Source organism: Chenopodium album, chromosome 1 (assembly GCF_948465745.1).
Source record: "Chenopodium album chromosome 1, dcCheAlbu1.1, whole genome shotgun sequence".
Taxonomy (NCBI): Eukaryota; Viridiplantae; Streptophyta; class Magnoliopsida; order Caryophyllales; family Amaranthaceae; genus Chenopodium; species Chenopodium album.
In genome coordinates this window covers 60133261-60147300 of record NC_137834.1, presented here as the reverse complement: position 1 = coordinate 60147300, position 14040 = coordinate 60133261, and positions in this window count along the sequence as shown.

Genomic DNA, 14040 nt, shown 5'->3' with positions numbered 1-14040 from the left:
TTTAACTTTACAAATTTTTACTAAACTGAAATTATTTTTGCTGAACTGAAATTATTTTTGCTGAATTGAACTTATTTTTACTGAACTGAAATTAATTACTGAACTGAAATTATTTTTAATAAATACTATTTTTGTTAGGTAAAGTGAACAGGGCCTAAATATATTATAAGTGGGTCTTATTTTAAAGAACCTATCAAAACGAATTTTATGATAGAAATAAAATCGAGTTATAGGATATTATTTAAAGGTTATGATTAATTTTGTATAAATGAAATATTAGAAGTATATCAATAATAAAACTCTATATAATATTTATCTTACAAAATCTATCCAATCTAATCTAATATAACATCTAATCTAATCACAATAATATCTATTTGTTGTCTACGTGGTGTGACACTAGGAAAAAAACTGGAATGCCAAGTGTTAATGTCTCGTGGTCTAGCTGCTAGACGACTTTATATATTAGTGATGATATGATAAAATTATAATTTAACAATTTTTATAGGAAAATTGGCTTCAAATAATACCGACTATCAACGGTATCTCCGGTCCCTGGAAAAGTATCACGAGGAATATTTTGTCTATATTTATTTTATTTTATTTTTGTTATTAATTTTATGTTTTTCTTTTCAAAATATATATTATGTTAACAATTTCCTCTATAGTACAGCCCAAATTAATAATACCCCACATCTTTGTTAGGATTTTTTTTTATTATTATATTTATAATTGTCAATATGTTAATTTTTTTTTCCCAAAATACTTGTAGTAATTTTAATTTTACTACCACACAATAGTATATAGATGCATTTTCTATCTTAGTCCTGGAGTAACATGCACAAAGTACTCAGGTTTATAAAATTCATGTTATGTTCATGTTAACTTCTTATTATCTCAATTTATATATATATTATTTTTAAATAAGTACATGTTATTTATAAACGCATGTTGTAACAATCGATCATGTCACTATACTGTAGGTTTATAATATTCAAGTTATTTTGATGTGAAATTCTTATTATTTCAATATATATATATATATATATATATATATATATATATATATATATATATATATATATATATATATATATATATATATATATATATATATATATATATATATATATATATATATATATATATATATATAGTTGTAACACTTCACCACAATCCTTTAAAATTAAACCCCAACTCTTTTTTTTTTTTTTTTTTTTTGACAACAGCAAACCACAACAAACTAAGTGACAAAGCTATAAAGGTTAGTCCTGCAAGAGTTAGCGAGATCGTGTGCCTTACCCACCTGGTCCCTTCCAACTTTCCATATCACACACGTTCTGAAAGTAGATGCCAATTTCTGGATGTCCCTGATAGTCCATAAAATGTTTACGTCTGTTGACTGCTGGTTCCCAAGAATATGAACTAGATTCAAGCTGTACGAGAGCAAGAAGACAATAGGAAAACCTTTAGAACTTGCCCATCTAACAGCCATCAAGCAAGAAATTGCCTCTGCGTGTAAGGCCGACACTGCTTTACAAAAATGACCCCCCCATCTTCGAACGTACAATCATCTAAAGAGAAAACCCATCCTATCTCCGCATTTCCAGTGCTTTTCATCCATGAACCATAAAAAAGAATTGTAACCCCTTGTGTAGTAACTGGTCAATGGGTAAGACTATAAGACTCAAATCCTAACGAAGTATAGGAAAACCCCGGAGGTCGAATATGCATATTGTCTGATTCATGGGGGTTCCTATCCTGCTTTTCACGGAAAATATCCAGCTCTGCCATTGCCCTACCCATATGCTGCAGCCAAACACCTCCATCACCGACTTCCCCTCGGAAGACACGGCTGTTTCTAGTTATCCATAGGCACCATAGGGTCACTATCATCTTAGTGATCCTATCGCTATGAATGACATCCTCGCTATAAAAGAGCAGGATATGCATGATTCTGAATCCATTATCGCAAAGGAGTAGATTGAGTAATATTTAAGTCAAGAATGAGCAAGCAGTTATTCCACGCGAACTGTGCCACTTCGCATTCTCTAAATAAGTGTTGGAAGTCCTCTTCCTCCTCTATGCAAAAATCACATTCAATTTGTACAGGAATCCCCCTGTGGTGGAGGTTGGCTTTGACTGCCAGCCCATTCAGAAGCAGCTTCCAAAGAAAGAGGCTCCATTTTGGAGGAATATTTAACCTCCAAAGAATCTTCCACACCCCCTTCTACTCTGTATGATAAGACTCCTTGGCTTTTAGCCCTTGCAGAAAAGCGTACCCTGTCTTAGTTGTGTACCTACCCGACTTATGATGAGGCCAATATAATAGGTCTTCATTCTGGTCGTCTGACAATTCCAAGCTTAAGATTTCCCTAGCACTTTCCCACTCAAACCTTGACCGTACTAAAGAGACATTCCATCTCTTAGGCCCACTAAGCATGAAAATCACTTACTAAACTTGCGCCCACACCACTCAAAGGTTGGTTCAACGCCATGACCGGTACTCTTCCATTGACCCATTTCATATTAGCAGCCCTGGTCCTATCCCCCGATCCTACCTTCCAGGCAAAACTCTCAGCCAGGTTATATATATATATATATATATATATATATATATATATATATATATAGCTGTGTGTGTGTGACTTTTATACATGATATGTTGTTTTAGTGTTTTTTTATATTCAACAACGATCATTTCATTGTATAAAGCTCTTGTGTTAATTTGAATATTCCATATATACTCTATCTTAACATTAATTTTCATGTAATATTTAATTCGTTCAAAGGAGTGAAATACACATAGGCTGGTTTTGAATACAAAAAATTATCAATTTAAAGCATACTAGCACAAGGTCTAAGAAAATAGCACAAGTTTGTGTAAATAACACGGGTATTATTGGTAAAATAACACAATTTTATGTAAAATTGCACAAGCTGAGGTCGAAGTAAATAACATGTTGTTTAGCAAAATAACACAAAATTTAAGCAAAATAACATAAGGTGTAGGCAAAATAACTCAAGCATATTGGGTATGAGATACCATGATCCATAGTACTCCAGGAGAGTACAAGTCTTAAATGCATTATTATTTTGATATAATTAGTTTCAAAAATGTTAAAAAATCCAAAAAATTTCCACAATATTTTGGTTGGTTTTTTAATTTTTTTTTTGTTATTTTTTTTTTTAAAAAGGAATATTTTGGTTGGTGAATGTGGGGAAAATTTGGATGTTTGAAAAAAAATATATAAACTAATTATATGAATATAATAATGCATTTATATACCCTATATACTATTATGTGATAGTATAAATTACTGCAATTGTTTTGAAAAAAAAAATAGTTAAACACATATTGACAATTCAAAAAAAATAAAAAATAAAAAAGTCTAACAAAAAGGTGGGGCATTATTAATTTGGATTATAAAGGAAATTGTTAACATAATACTTCATCTGTTTCTATTTAGTTGACATGTTTGATTTAGGCACATATATTAAGGAGAGGAGAGATAGAGTGAGAGAGGATGAAAAAGTAAGTGGGGTAGCTTATAAATGCAAGGTAAAAAATTTTTACCCCAAAAGGAAAAGTGCCGACTAAAAAACCCTAAAAAGGAATATGTGTCAACTAAAAAGAAACAGAGGTAGTATGTATTTTGAAAAGAAAGCATAAAATAAATAAATAAATATATAAATAAATAGACATAATATTCTTCGAAATAAATTTTCGGTGACTGGCGGACTAATTTGCATACTAAAATAGACATCGATAATAACACTTGTCACTTTTTGGTGCTATTTTTTCCCTAAAAACAATCCCCCTTTTTTAAAGTCAAATCTTCTTAAAAGCATACTTCTATTTAACATATTATTATAATATAACTTTCCTACTTGAGTGTAATAGTTTTATAATGTAATAATAATATAAAAAGTTTCATGTCATTTTTATTTTGTATTATCGAAAATATGTCAAAATTATCACCAAAATATTATATTATTCCATATTGCTAACATAATTTTCTACATTAAATCTTCTAATACAATTAAGTTCTATAAATAAAAAATTGATTAATTTGTTGGCAAAATTTACTATCATCACCTTAAAGAAAATATTATATCAAATATGATTAAACTAATATTATTTTTAATAGTCTTAAAAAAAATATTATTTTTAACAAAGTATATTATAGTGAAATACATACACTAAAAAGAACGTTGTAAAAATGCATATAAAACTTTACAATGTAAATATGTACGTAATGGCTTTTTTATATTTACTTGACCATGTATCGTACTTTTATTTTATGAACAATATTGAATTCCCCCTCTCTTTCTTTTAGCTCTTCTAAGGTTTTTTTTTTTTTTTTTTTTTTTTTTTTTTTTTTTTTTAAAAGAAATTAGACTATTTTTGTAGGCGTCTTTTGAAGTGCGTCTACGTTAAGCATGTGTGAATATACCTGGTACTCTTAGAAAGTGAGAATTAACATACGATTAGGACAAAGCAAAGTAGGGAGCCGCCAACAAGTTTTTAAGGAACTTGTAAACCGTTCACGGATCATTAAAGGCAACCACAATTAAAGGACAACAAAAGACAACAACGATTGACCCGTGAAGGTTACACCCCATTCATAATTCATGAGATTATTAACTCCATATAGTTCGGAACCACAAAAGGAGGATCGGAAATGATGGTACGAAGTGAGTCGTGGAGTCACAATCGCCCGTATTGGCCACTACTTGATTCTTATAGTGAAAAATGATTCCTGCAATCTCAAAGGCATACAAACAAAGATTCAATTCGCTCCAAACTATTATTATGCTAAATTGGTTGAATATTAATGCAACATATAATTCTAAAATATTGTGATCACTTCAATTAAATAACAATATTAGAAAGGAACCTAAACAAGTTGCAAAAATTATCTTATTAGTCGTGATTTTCAATTACATATTCCCTTTAAACATGCAATATGGTGATCATAAAATATAATAGAATAAACTATAATATTGGAAGCAATTTAACCATAATAACATTAGTCAAATCAAATAATAATAATAATAAAACCTAATCATGATACTAGAAACAGGAATAAAAACAAGAGTAATTAAGTGATTAATTAATATGCGTTTCCTTGAATTGCTACATCATGAATAAATTATTAGTAAATTCAATAAAAATATAAATCAAATTGAAATTAAAATAAAATTAAAAGTAGAGTTGATTTGGTCCAAACCCTCAGTTAATTATACTTTTCACGCTTTGGTTTAAGGACAGAACCTCGGGTCAAGTATGGACTCCTTGGAGTGCTTAAGGGGAAGTACTATGGAAGAATATGGTGGCTAGGGTTTAGGACCTGTTCACATTTACTGGATTAAGCTGAATTGAACTGAACTGAACTGAACTAATTGGAGCTGAACTGAACTAAATTGGACTAAACTGAACTTATTGGAGATTAACTGAACTGAACTGAACTAAATTGAGCTGAAATGAATATTTAATGAGAGAGGGAAATTAGGAGCTGATCTGAACTGAATTGATTGGAGCTGAACTAAACTGAAATAAAATTAAGTGAATCTGAACCGGCCCTTAGGCTAAAGCAAGAGAGAGAGAGAGAAGAAAATGATTGTTGGTGTAGAGGGAGAGAGAATGATTTTTGGTGCCCTGAAACTGAGGAAATCAGGGGGGTATTTATAGAGGAAATGAACAGGGGGATACACGGACCCCTAGAACAGATAAGAGCCGCGAAAAAACCTTAATTGAGCACCATGACACGGTGTTGGGAACGGTGACACGGTGAAGCACACCGTGTCATGGTGTACAATTTATTTAAAAATGCTTCCAGATTCATAAGTGCGTGAGAGAAAACACGGAGAAGGCACGTGAAAGCACTGTGTCATGCTATGTGTACCGCGGAACGGTGTATAATATCGTGTCACGGTACAAGTCACAATGACACGTCAGCTTATGCCGTGACGCGAAGTTATAGCTGTTGCGCGGTAATTCCAGTTTTTTACACATTTTTAAAACTATGATTACTTTTGATCCGTAACTCGGAATAAGGAATATAATATATAGTTGGAAAGCTTATCAAGTCTAATTTCCAACTGATGGGTGTCATAAATGGAACCCATTTGATGTGCATTTAGGTTGTTTTTACCTTCTTTTCATAGCTTTCTTTCTTAATAAATGCTTAGTTTTATGCTTTTTCTCTTTGTTTTACCTTTTACTTTCTTATTTTGTGGTTTTGTGCATTTTGATGGTTTTTCTAGTCTTTTCTCCTTTATTTGCTCTCTTTTCGTGGTTGTAGGTATTGTACGAGGTTCGGGTCTTGAAATTGGTGATTTAATAAGGTGGAAGATGCTTTTGGAGTGAGCTCATGGCAATTGGAAAGCTCAAGATGCAAGGAAGTGGATTCTCCAAGTTCTAGCTCTTGCGCTCTCAAGTCGTGCTCTCCTGAAGATGGGGTGTTGAACCCACAATCAAGTGCTTTTTGGGACTGCCACCCTTAGTGTTCATCATCATCATGTTGTGCGTTCATTCGAAGACCTTAGCGAACGCACGAAGCTGCGAGAAAGAAACGAAGAAACCCAGATCAACGCAGGCGCGCAGCCCACTTGCGCGAGCTCGTAGACCAGCCGCATGGGCGCGCCACCTACGTGCGTGGGTGCGCCTCCTTGCCCGCGCGGCCGCGCCTCTCTGGGTATTCGTCTTGCTCGGTTTTTGTTCGCGCCTCCTTTATATATCTTTGTAACCCGATTTTTGGGGCAAGTTTTAGAGCAAGTTTCATTTTAGATTTTGATGATAATTTTAGCTTAGTTGAGAGCTTCTCTCTCTCTATTTTTAAGGTTAGTTTAGGAGTAGATTTTAGAGAGAGAAAGTGAGAAATTTCAATGGTGATTGAGAGATTGAAAGATTCAAATGGTGACAATTGTGTTGAAGATCTTATCTATTATCAATGAGCATTCTTAACTCTATCTAATTTTATTGCTTTGTTTAATATTCATGTTTGTTTGGATTGATTTTGATGTTTGATGCTTTATTAGTGTAGTTGTTCTTCATATTTTGTTGATTCTTGATTTCCTTAGTTGTTTGTTGATTAGATGATGATGTTAGAGTAGTTGTTTGCTAGGGATTGGGTGAAACTTGTATGATTGATTGATTGTTATTAATTTGGAGATTATGTTGATTAATTGTTGAGATTAAAGTGATTAATGGAAATTTTCATGTGTGTAATTCGATTAGGCCTTGAGAATTATGCTAGATTGCATTGTGAGTTTACATTGATACGGACCATTGATTAATTGTAGCTTAAAATTGTCGATTGAGTTTGATTTGTGACGTTATTAGTTAGTGTCTCTCATAGTTGGTGCTAGTTAGACCTCTAGGAGATAGCTTGTCGAGCTTTTTTGATTGAGTTTGCCATTAGTCTTCGCAACCATTGATTTGCATATTGTTCCCGAGTTGCTACAATTGTCATGATTACTTGTTGATCCCTGTTCCTAGTTCTTTATTTGTTTGGTTTCTTTGTTTGGTAGTCTGTTAGTGTTCTCTCTTTATCTTTGTCTTCGACCTAGTTTAGGCGCATGATTGAGAGCGCATGAACATTACCGTTCCTTTGGGTTCGACCCTTGACTTGCCTCTATACTAGTATTTAGGTTGGTTAAGTGTTTATAAATTAGTTTGACCGAGGTAGGATTAGTTTCAACGACCTAGTTCCACCCCTCGTCACCAACCAAATTGGAATCAGGTTAAAATCATTTTTAGATTTTACGATACGATCGTTTAGTAAAAGGGTGTCGATTTTGGGATGAGTTTAGTATTTTACTCGTATCTTTTTCATTCTAAATCGGAATTGGGATTATGATATATCATTGGAAAGATAATTTCAAGGCCTATCCAATAAAATAATAATTGGATCAAAATTATAGGTCCACAAAATTAGTTCATCTCATCTTTGTGATGTGGACACAAAAAGTGGAAAGTAAGTTACGGTTTAGGGTAATGAGCTAGGAATTGGGTTGGTGTATGAAATGTATTGAATGGAATATAGATTTAAGAACTCCAAGAATAAATACTCAACCCGACCAATAATGGAGGTGAAAGGTTTTTCATCATCGGGTTTTGTTTTGGGGAGACATTTCATATGTATGAAATATATTGAATGGAATATAGATTTAACAAATCTCATATGTTTGATTGTGCCCCCACCCCCCAATGTTATGTATATGCTCATGATTTTAATGTTGATTATTCCAATCTTGGTTGTACTTCTTATTCTTTTGTTGAGCCTCAATCTCATACACCTTTTGAATCTCTTAATGCTAATTGGGAAGCTCTGATGGAGGAGAGAAGAAGGATTGGTGAAGAGCTAGAACGCCAAATATTACTCTTGACGCTTGCTTGTAAAAATTTCAAACCAAATGTGTGTGTTGAGAATGATGATAATGATGTTCATGAGCAACCAAGAGTGTGTGAGGATCCTATTGTGGAGCATAGGAGTGAAGGAAAGGAAGTCGAGAGTGATGATGATTTTGATGATATTTTGAACCTAGACTTCTCTTCCTTTGTTGATTGTGATGAGTTTTAGGTGTATGTATGTGTGTAGGGAATAGATTTCAAACGTTAACCCCCTTAGCTTGAACCCCACTGTGATCATACACTAAAGTGTGGTGGCGTCCAAAGGGAAAGAAGATAGAGCAAAAGAGTCGCCAACAAGTTTTAGGAACTTGTAAACCGTTCACGAGGTGAAGGTTACACCCCTTAACGATCCAAGAGATCGTCAACTCCATAAGGTCTAGAACCAAATAAGGGTTCGGGGATGAAGGTACAAATCCAACCTAAAAGAGATTGAACCTGCCCTAATAATAGGCCTCTATTTTATTCTGATCGTATTCATGTGCGCTTTCTGATTAACATGCAATCAATATAATTAACCCTAAACCTGTTTATCTATGTTGGTTGAATTTAATGCACGAATAAACTATTATTGGCGATCACTTGAAATTATAATCAAATTAACCCTAACAAGATTATTAATTATCTTATTAAGCGTGATTACAAGTACAAATTCCCTTTAAACATGCATAAAAGGTGTAATCAAGCAATAACAATAAATATCAAGCAACATAATAATAATCAATCATTATAACAATCATAATAATAATAATTATAGCAATAATATCATTATAAATAAAATAATCATCATCAAAATAATAATAATAATAATAATATTCATAATCATCATAAATTATAACAATTATAATCATAATCATGTTCATGTTAATATTAAAGCATAATAATAGCAAGATCCTAGGCATGATACTAACAAGATTAATAACAAACCCTAGCATGTCACTAAGCAATAAAAATAAAATCTTTAACCCTAACATGATACTAGCAATCATAAATATTAGGAAGAACATAGGAAACATTACAACAATCATATTAAATATTAAAATTACCCTAGACATGATACTAGGAATATCATAATAATAATATAAACATGATTTCTACATCATAACATCAATAAATCAATTAAGGTACTTACTTTGATGCCTCGTACCTCTTTCTAATAACAAAATACACACATTAGTAACTTCAAGGAAAATAATAAACAAACAATTAAATTAAATAATTGAAATAGATATTTGGGACCAAACCCTCAAAAATTAAACCTTTCACGTCTAGGGCGAAGGCAACTTCGAATATGGCTAGGTGTTTCTAGATCTTGTGAATGCGGAATTTGTATGTAAAAAGCAATTTTAGAAAAGAGAAAGAGAGATGAAATAATCAAGAAAACTTGATGAGAATTGATGAATGATTAAGAGAGAATTAGAGAATTAACGATTGCGAATGAAAACTGATTGTAGGTGAATATTAACTAAAACTGATTGTTGATGAATGAAAACAGAGTTTTTAATACGTTATTTATAGAGAATATCATCCAAAAAGATAAAATAAACAAAACAGAGTCTGACGCCCAAAAAACAGAGCTGGCGCAAACCCTGACTAACTAGCGCCAGGCACCAACACTAGCGTCAGGCGCCAATGGCTAGCGCCAGGCGCCAGGCCTGGTTCTAGGCGCCAATTCCTGGAGTCAGGCGCCAAGCCTGTTTTTAACGCGTTTTCGAAAATCAGATAAGTTTGCCGTATTGGAGGATAAAATCATATAATTTCCTCAAAAATGCTATTTGATTTTAATTAAAACTCTGAAAAGTCAACAAAAGTCAATTTATCAATGCTAATTGAATTAGGAATGAAAAGAACCTTCTAGAAGAATTTAGAAGACTAAAACCATTCCTAATTGCATTAGGAATGATAAATCATATTAGGCCCTCCCCTAGATCATTGGGCCGCATATAAGGCTCAAAATGGGCCCAGTTTGGTAAATTGGCCATAACTTCCTCAATATTCATCGGAATTGGGCTTATAATATATCGTTGGAAAGCTCTTGTCAAGCCCCATCCAACTACACTATTATTGGACCCATATCATGGACCAACCAAACTGGATTGGCTGTTTTCTTAAAATAAGTTTTCAAAAACAGAGAGAAGAGAAAAGAAATTAAAACTATCCGCAACACTAGACTTTCCACACTTTCGCTTCATTCGATTATGATTCGACGTGAAAGGTACTCATCACTAGGTTTGGTTTTTGGGGAGACACAAATGGGTGTCAACAGAAGCCCCCACTTTGACTGAGTTTGGAGAAACGCGAGTTTCGAAAACGAAAGTCAAAGTAGCGATAGGGACGGAGAATGATTCAGAACGTTCTGCGATCCTAAATCATTCTTGCAACGCCGATACCTGCAAACTAGTGTTAGTTAAACAGATAAAAGAGTTAAGAATCGCGTATCTTGCACCGTCGAGCACACGTCTCTGAAAGTAACCGATTTGTTTGATGACCTCCTGCAAGCTAGAGAAAGCCAGCCCACTTGAAAACCGCTACGCCCGTAACTGCTTCCAATATAGAAGATTGCCTCGCCTGAAACTATCCTCCTCCGCATTGATAATATTCCACATCCAAGGGAATACTATCGAAGATTGCTTCTCTTGAAACAATCCTCAGTTGTTTGTGACAACTCTCCACAATCTAGGGAATGCCACCTTGCTGTTTCAATGTTCACTCGTCTCTGAACAAAGAGCTTCTTTTTGATATGTTCACGCGCCTCTGAACAAAGAGCTTCTTTTTTTATATGACTCCAATTTCCGCTATGATAGTCTTCGAAAAGATCACTGCTTCTTAATGTTTGCTATGCCAGTACGTCGGCGCTTTGCTGCTTGTGAACCAGTATGTCAACAATCCTCTTGTATGATGTATGACAATCCAATTTAGGGAAAGTTGTCAATGCCACGTAACAATCCATCCTTGGAAATGTTGCCACGATGAAGCGACAATCCGTTTCTCGGAAAATTTGCCAAAATCCAAATTTGGGAATAAGTTGCCAATGTTTCGTAACAATCTTTCATAAGAACTTTGCTACGATCGACAATCCACATCTTGTAATATAACTCTTGAAAGCAATCCACCTTGGAAATTTGCCAACGCTATGTGACAATCCTTTTAGGAAAATATTGCCACTATTGACAATCCGCGTCTTGGAACATTTTCAAAAAAGAGTCGACCGACAATCCACTTCGGGAAAATTTGCCACTTACTGGAATGAATGACAATCCACGTTGAGGAACTTTTGCCGATATTTATGATGAATAGAAACCTACAACAATCCTTTGGGAAATTTTGCCATAGGGAACTGGGTGTATGACAATCCAATCTCGGAAAACTTGCTAGCGATCTATGAATGTATGATAATCCGAACTTGGAAAAACTTGCCGAACAAAGAAGGAGCACGACAATCCACGCTTGGAAACTTTGCCAGAGATGACCATCCAATTTTGGAAAAATTGTCGTTGAAGAAGATGCACGACAATCCATATTTGGAAATATTGTTGTTTAAGTGCTTGCTTTTGAACCGATTGTAATGAGCCAGTGTTTTAGGCGCTTAAGCTAAGTGAGACGAATTTTCGTCAGGTCGATCACTTATTGCAATTGTAATCAAACCGATTACTTAATCATGTCAAATTGCTTATAGGGGCTAACTGGCGTACCAAGGAACCCGAAATTGCTGTATGAGGTCGAAATCACCTTTCTGAGAGGCTTCGAGCTCTGTCGCTGCTGAAATATCTCTAGCGCCAGGAATTGGAGTAGGGTCTTCCCTGTTTTGCTGCACCAGTATTTATTTTGACTATAGAACTTTGCCAATCTTTTTAATTATCTTAGGGTTGACCTAAGGCTTAATGTTGCTTGACTCATCGACTTGACACGACTCAATGTATAAACTTGACTCTCTGTGATTAACCGACTCGAGGTTGACTCGACTCGAAGTAAAATGACACGTGTGTTAGACTCAAATCAAAGTGATATGACACGACATGACTCAATGTGTACATGACTCGTGACTTTCTCACACTGAAAAAGTGATATGCAAAAATTTTTCGTCATTTCTGTTGAGGGTACTGACTTTCTCTCGAAAAAGAAAGACGCGAAAAAAGAATCGAAAGTTTTTGAAGGTGCATGTTGAATGAGCTTAGTCAAATGTTGTGCAAGGATTAATTCATCCTAGGATTTCTCAATTGTTGACTCCACGATGAAAGTATTTGGGTAACTTAGGCATGGAGGCTAAGCACTTCGTACTTTGTGATGCAATGACGAGTGATGTTGATATGACAAGGCATACTTCAACGTTATGATTTCAAGACAAAGGGTTCCTAAGGGAAGTATATTTGGTCATGTATGTGTGATGTGTGTGAAAGTGACACTAAGGTTAGGCCGGAAAGACTAAGTGTGTGGGAAAATATATTGAAAAGAGTCAAATGGTGGTGACTCTTAGGCTAGGTAAGCTAATGATATGGGGATCAAGCCCCCAAGTCTAGCTCTACGTGAAAAGCGATGAGCTTAGGAAATCCCTTGATATGATCATGGTGAAAGTGTGTGAATGTGAATATGAATGCGTGTTTATTATGGCCGCACCTCGATGTGAGGTTGCCTACGAATACGTTAGGAATCAGGCCGAACGTAGCTCTAGCCGAACCTCGCACAAGTGTGTATACCTCAAAAAGGTCTTTTTAAGGGTTGTAGCGTGGTTAGGTGTAGACACCCATTTGTGTCTCCCCAAAACCAAACCCAGTGATGAGTACCTTTCACGTCGAATCATAATCGAATGAAGCGAAAGTGTGGAAAGTCTAGTGTTGCGGATAATTTTAATTTCTTTCTCTTCTCTTTGTTTTTGAAAACTTATTTTAAGAAAACAGCCAATCCAGTTTGGTTGGTCCATGATATGGGTCCAATAATGGTGTAGTTAGATGGGGCTTGCCAAGAGCTTTCCAACGATATATTATAAGCCCAATTTCGATGAATATTGAGGAAGTTATGACCAATTTACCAAACTGGGCCCGATTTGAGCCTTATATGCGGCCCACTGATCTAGGGGAGGGCCTTATATGATTTATCATTCCTAATGCAATTAGGAATGGTTTTAGTCTTCTAGATTCTTCTAGAAGGTTCTTTTCATTCCTAATTCAATTAGCATTGATAAATTGGCTTTTGTTGACTTTTCAGAGTTTTAATCAAAATCAAATAGCATGTTCGAGGAAATTATATGATTTTATTCTCCAGTACGGCAAACTTATCTGATTTTCGAAAACGCGTTAAAACCAGGCTTGGCGCCTGACTCCAGGCATTGGCGCCTGGAACCAGGCCTGGCGCCTGGCGCTAGCCATTGGCGCCTGGTGCTAGTGTTGGTGCTTGGCGCCAGTTAGCCAGGGTTTGCGCCAGCTCTGTTTTTTATGCGTCAGACTCTGTTTTGTTTATTTTATCTTATTGGCTGATTTTCTCTATAAATAACGCATTAAAAACTCTGTTTTCATTCACCGATTATCATCATCATTCACCAACAACCAATTCTCACGAATAATCATCAACAATTAGTTTTCATTCGCAATCTTTAATTCTCTAATTTTCTCTTAATTCATTCATCTCTT